Source organism: Saccostrea cucullata, unplaced genomic scaffold, assembly GCF_032062105.1.
Source record: "Saccostrea cucullata isolate Sc308-1 unplaced genomic scaffold, CSIRO_AGI_Scuc_v1 ctg14258, whole genome shotgun sequence".
Classification (NCBI taxonomy): Eukaryota; Metazoa; Mollusca; class Bivalvia; order Ostreida; family Ostreidae; genus Saccostrea; species Saccostrea cuccullata.
Genome location: NW_026919868.1, coordinates 1 through 6,912, shown reverse-complemented (window position 1 = coordinate 6,912; position 6,912 = coordinate 1). Strand labels below are relative to the sequence as shown.

The window sequence follows — 6,912 nt, the reverse complement described above, 5'->3', positions numbered from 1 at the left end:
TTTTGACTATTTCTTTGGAAAGCCGCCCAATATGTAGGAGCGTGTATTTAGAGGCAAACACCTTAGTGCGGGTATTACTGTCTCATGACAGCATCTAGTTTAATTTTTTTCCCCAAGTGATTTATGTTGTAAGTAAAAAAATATATCGAAATTGACAGAATGTGCTTAATGAAGTTTGGCGCATGTATATAAATCCCCAAGGATTTAATTTAATCAAAAATCATTTTATTTCAATGGAATATATTGCAGTAGATAAAAAAATCAAATCTATAATATATAATGAAAATGAATTATTTGGCCTCTAGTGCCCCCATCATGTCCATACCGGTTCTTTGGGTCCGTTCGATGCTCCACCACATCATGTCCATATTGGCTCTTTTGGTCCGTTCGATGCTCCACCACATCATGTTAATACTGGCTCTTTGGGTCCGTTCGATGCCCAACCCCATCATGTCCATACTGGCTCTTTGGGTCCGATCGATGCTCCGTCATTGAATTCGTACTCGTCTACTCCCATCAGCAGCCTCACTTCTCTCTGTTTGGCAATTTCTGGGAGTTCCGTTAATTCTCTGATGCCTTCTCGTCCAGTCGGGTGGTATTCCGGAAACGTGGAGACCCCCTGACTTGGCCAGTGAGTGGTCATTAAAAGATGTTCATATGCTTCTCTTTTGATTTTGATATCGGATTGTTTTGCCCATTTTGCAGGCGTCATACAAACAAATACCACGTGACGCCACCTATCAGAACGAGGTCGACCCTCTACTGGTCTTGCATTGTCGTGAACCAGTCTAGAATCCCAGAGCACCATGCCACCTCTGGGTACAGGCACTGTTGTCGCCGGACATCCGCGGTCTTTATACCAGTCAATTTCTTCTTGCGTTAGTTCATAATATTCAAATGCGCTTGACTGTCTGGCTGCCAGTGAAAAATTGTCGTAAAAATCTTTTATTAGTTTGTGGGATCCCTTCAACACGCAAGCAGTGGTCGCTGTCTGAAGATTCCTCTAAGTACACGCCACTCTGATATGCATGAAGACCTTGTCTCTTTGACCCTTGGTCTAAATGAAGAAACGTCTTTTTGGTTCTAAATTTTGGGCGATCTGGATAAAATAATGAAAGCTTCGAAATGATAACAATAAAGCTAAAATAAGCCCGTTAAAAAACCGTCAATAGTTTATTTGTGTACAGGGGGTGGGTTGATTATTTTATCTATGTGCTAAGTTTCATAACTTTTTGCTATCGTATATCATAACGACAATATTTTAATATTGAAACAAAGGCTTCATATAGAACTGATCGGTACCTGGCATCATTTCGGGGGTGGTGATACGGCCACTCCATCCACGCTGGACAGTAACTTTTCAGTCTCCCATAACTCGCTGAAGACGTGTTTGACTTTAAGACGAACTGCCCATGAGGCGTGGAAGTGACCAATCCTGTAGGACTGTACCAGGGACTCAAAGCTACCGAACGTCTTATTGTTATCTTTGTATTGGTGGACCCAGTCTTTGAATTCGTCGCTGTATCGCCGACAGTCCTCCTCTGAAAGAACCCCCTCCACCACTGAAAATCCTTGATCATCAAGCTCCGCTAAAATCCTATCCCTGAACATATAGAGTAAAGGAGATGTGAAGAAGAAAAAATGCATAATTTTTGCTGATTATTCTGACCCTCCATACACCCCCTTTCGAGAAATCTGACACATACCCTGTACGTATATCCATTTCCTCTAGGAATCTAGTAATCTTAAAGTATGATTATTTAAGGAATCACTGTCTAGTTAGCATAGTATGCCAGGGCATCAACAATAGTGGGAAACATGGGATAATTTGCATAACGGGCGAAGCCCGTTATGCATAAATTTAGTAACATTAACTATTAACTATTTAGTAACATTACTAATGTTTTGCTGAAAAGGAATAAAAATTCGATGTTGGATCGCTGAGTGAAATGTTGGATCGGTCGATGAGATTTTGACCGGTCCAACATCTCCTCAGCGGTCCAACATCAATTTTTTTATGCCCGCTCAGGAAAACATTAGAAATGTTAGACTTTTTCGTATAGATTTGCATAGGAACAAATTTTTAAATGTATAACAATACACTGTTAGGCTACACATAATACAGGATACATAATTCTCTTCTTATGAATGGCGTTGACTTGGTTACTAAACTATAAACTGTGAAAGTCCGCTTAAAAACGCTACTCCTAGTACAGTTTTTTTCCGAAATGCAATTAAAATTGAATCAGAAAGAGTTTAAACGAAAGATCATTACTTGTATTTATTTATTGCCGTCACCATTGTATCAAGTCTATGTTATTCAAAGTTTGAAAACAAAGAGGCCCATGGGTATGGACCACACCGCTCACCTGAGAAACTTTGTTCTTTACAGATTCCATTTTGTAATACATATTGTGGCCCCGCCCTATCCCCGGGGGTCATGTTTTGAATAATTTAGAATCTACTCAGCCCAAGAATGCTTCCATAAATTTCAGCTTTACTGGCCCAGTGGTTCTTGAGAAGAATTTAAACTATAATTTCTTAACCACTGTGCCAATTTTAACCAAACTTGGTACGAAGAATCCTTGTGTAAAGAACACGTTAAATTCTTAAAGTGAAGGGTCATGTCCCCTTACAAGGCGAGATAATCAAGGAGAGACACAAATAGTGCGAAAAATCTTATAAATTAATCATTGGGTCAGAAAGGCTGAAATTTATGTGAAATTAAGCATCCTTGGGTAACGTAGATTCAAAATTGTTGAAAATGTGAAAAATTTACAGACGGACGGACGACGGACAATGGGTGATCAGAAAGCTCACTAGAGCTTTCAGTTCAGGTGAGCTAAAAGTATAAAACCCAGTTATTCTCAGTAGAGCTACAGGGGCTTCTAGTTAAACGTTAATAAATGGTAAACTAATAAATTAAAAAATACAAATGGACCAGTGTATAATCATACCTATCCATTCTGTAAGTCTTCGAGTTACTGTAAATTTTTACTGGTGGGTGTCTTCATATGTTTAATTTAGGAATGATGTCATCGTATTTTGAACTTATTTTTAGACATTTACACGGAAATGACATCTCGACAGAATGCTGGAAAGAACGACAACTCTGCATGGGAGACTGATTATTAAACAGCAGAGAACCGAGCAGGATAAACACAAAAGAGTTATCTTTCCTTGTAGGCTTTCAAGTAGGGTACCTGCGCGGCTGACTATCTTTTCCTCGAAATCGGAAATGTAAGTTTTTGTAGCGTTTATTTTGTAAAATCAGTGACAAGAGTTGATTTTGAACCATGTCAGATAATTTAAGGCATGTTTTCTTTCCCACTAACTGGTATGTAGCCTACCGATATTTTCTGACATGATTTCATCATTGTTCATTATAATACTTCCGAATTTCCTCAGATATACTCACTGGAGTGGATAACCCATTTTTGTATTTTGTATGCATGAAACATTGTCATTCGTGTTGTAGACAAAATAGAGTATTCTAGCAATAACAGGCAATTTTTAAAATAATTTTGAAACCACACTTATTTTACATCAAAAGAAAGGTCAGTTTACAAGGATTTCAATGGTGTAAAGGTTATTCAGATTGGTCAATGTACAAAAAAGATATAAGTATTTGAAATTCAGTAGCATTTCGTGTTTTTTGCCAATTTTTCGGTTGTAAAAAAAATTAATAATAACACTTGAAGAAATGTAAATTGATATTCATTTTAAACAATTTTAAATAATGACAGCATTTACTGCTGATTTTACTCTGAGAATCAAATGCAAAATCTATTAAACTTTTGTTTTCAAGCCCCTGATTCCAGATCATTTTTCAGTTTATAAGTATAAATTGTAGGATCTTCGGAATTATACTTAATGTTATACCAAATAGGGAAACCAGGCACTTAGTAAGATAGAACATGAGTACTTTTAATGAAGTACACATCAGCAAAGAATATTATTTAGATTTTGTTATAATACTCATGGATTTTAAATTATTATATCTTTAAATATGTTGTTATAAAAATGTATTATTAAATATTGCAAAATAATATTGTTAGAATATTTTTATTTCTTTTTTGTTGAAACAATTTGATTAAAATATAAATCTAATATTTAAACAACACTTCAAAAGTATTAGCATTCATTGTTTTTATTTTGAGCAATTCAAAATTTTAAAAATAATGCTAATCTAGCTGTACGATATACTGGTACATGTGTATAAATCTGATAAAAAAAATTCCTGAAAAAGAAATTCCACGTATGAACTCGAGGTCCTCTTAATCTGTTCAATCACTTGATATTCTGTTATAAAAATTGTTTAAAAGAAATATATGAATTTAGAAAAATGAAAACATATAGATCTATTATAATAATTATAATTATCCATACATTACACCAATTACTGCAAATGGTATCCTAAAGTTGTAGAATGCAGTGATACTTATCAAAGTTCATAGATCTGATTCATTAAAATCATGCATTTTATTTACTTTATTACCTTTTTTTAGCATTGTAAGAATATAACAGCTTGAGATTGACATTGATCAACAAATATACAACTTAGAAATAATGCCTCCTCAGAATCTCCGATGTTGCGCGGGAATTTCAGTTATCTGCCCCTGTTAAAAATGTCGACGTTTTTATCAAGCATAACTGGTTAAAGCTCATTGCGCACCTATGCGCAACGATTTATTTTAAGAAACTATATACCAAATGAAAGAAAAATGATTTCTCCTTCTGTTTATTGCTGTCAAAGTATTGTCGAAACGAAGTTGAACACGATATGTCATCTACTTTCGCTTTAAATTTCTATTTATGGGACTTGATCTACGTACCCAAGATATTTTTAGAAATCTCTATCTTTCAGCCTTCGTAAAACATTCATATGACTGTCTAATATCACGTGCTTAAGCATTATAATGCCTATTTATAACATCAGGGTTTTCACATAATGGCCGCCATTACGTCTTTGTTATCTATATAACCGTGCGAGTATCTCGTGTTATGCATTTTTTTTACGCACTTTTGTCAGGAATCGATGTATGTATTATCCAAAATGGTCTTTTAACTTTTAATCTGAATCAAGAAATTAAAGTATGCACAGAAATTTAAGCTGTTAATTCACTTATAAACATGACCTATTTAGCATGGAGCAGAATAGGAAAGTGCCATAACTCGCGCATGCCTGTCATTGCTAAGTATTCCATGCAGTTTAGCATTTAGGCCTAATTAAACTTGCGTAAAATTAAAATCAAAATTTAAAACAATTTTTTTTAATAATTTAAATTGAGCTAGTACTAATCAGGTCCAGTGCAATCAGTACATTTAGCTACGTAGGTAGAATTACCTACGTAGCTTTATTTACCTACCTCAGGTAGCTTGATTTAGCTACCAAATGAATTTCTTTCTATAAAAAAGCATTTTTCTCAGGATGTGCAAAAACTATCATTTTGATGCAGTGATCATTTTCAACTTTGAACTCATCTGAAAACAATTCATGAAAATTTCCCTCTTGAAGTAATGTCTTTTTCTGCGCAATTGGACAGATAACCAAACAATGGAATTACATGTTTTGCCCTAAACTGACCAAACACAGCGATGTTTAAACTATCTCTGCTTTGGAATGTTTTTTAAAGTCTCCCTAGTATAAATATCAATAGTCATTTAACTGCGATTTTTTGTCTCTTTTCCATAAAAAGAAAAGTTACATTGAAATAGCTAAATAAAGCTACCTAGGAGGTACAAGCTACATAGGTAATTCTACCTACGTAGCTAGATGTACTGATTGTACTGGACCTGCTAATATCAGCTCAGTATGTACATAATATTAAGATTAATATGTTTTACGGTGTGACCGTTGGGGAGAGGGCAGTTGTACCTTGAAAAATACACCTGAAACGTTGATCCGCCACTTCAAACCTCAAGTCGCACGAGACATCAAGACTGTGACGTCACACAAGAGCTCATCAGGTTTTACGGAAACAACAGAGCATCTAGTTGAAACTATTAGACCTAGTGCAATTTTTGTCGAAAGACATTGCATTTTTTGTTTCTTCAAAAGATTTATACAAACTGAAAGCCTTTTACGCTTTATGATATTATTTATTTATTCATTTATCCGCGCAAAGGGTATCGGGTAGTAAAGGAATTCTGGGAAGGTTTCACACAAAAAATTGCCTGACGTATGCATTGATCTCATTCAGAATTTCCTCTGTTCTTACACGTTAGTCTATTGAGCTCGCTGCACTCGCTATAAGAAATTAGCCTAAATAAGGTATCATGTTTAAACATCTGGCTATAAAAATACGGGTGATCACAAGATCAAATTCCATAAAGCCCCAAGGGAATTATGGCAAATTTGATCTTGTACCAACCATTATTTATAAACTAACAGATGTTTTAAGATGATACCTTATCTGTTACTTACATTTGTTTCTTATGCATATTATGATGATATTTTATATTTACCTGATTATGACGCATATGGAATCCATTTATTGCGCCCCAATCTAATTAAAATTAGATGTTCCGAATCCGCTATCGCTTCTTTGAACATCTAATTTTAATTAGATTGATTGCGCCCCAACCCTATGATACTCAATGACATCACTGAAAAATTACGTCAAATGTTTATGATGTGAGGAACCTTGTTGTAGATACACATTGCTTTCAACACCATGTTATATAAAGGAAAACATTGGCAAATGTAAATATTTATCTGTAAACAGGAGCTGATAGGTATTTCTCATTTGTTGTTTTTTCTCTTATACTAAAAAAAAAACACCGTTTGCTGGTAGAAGACTGCTAATTCAGACTCTTTCATGGCACGTACAACCTTTGAGCAGTGAGGAAGCTTTTCTTGCCATCACAAGGTGTAACACAGACTTAGGTTTAATTGATCTCATCCAAAGG

At 35.0% G+C, this 6,912-nt stretch overlaps 1 pseudogene; it reads right to left on the bottom strand.

The window, feature by feature from the left end:
- Positions 1-448: 448 nt before the first annotated feature.
- Positions 449-1,309, bottom strand: LOC134239456 (uncharacterized; annotated as a pseudogene).
- Positions 1,310-6,912: the final 5,603 nt, after the last annotated feature.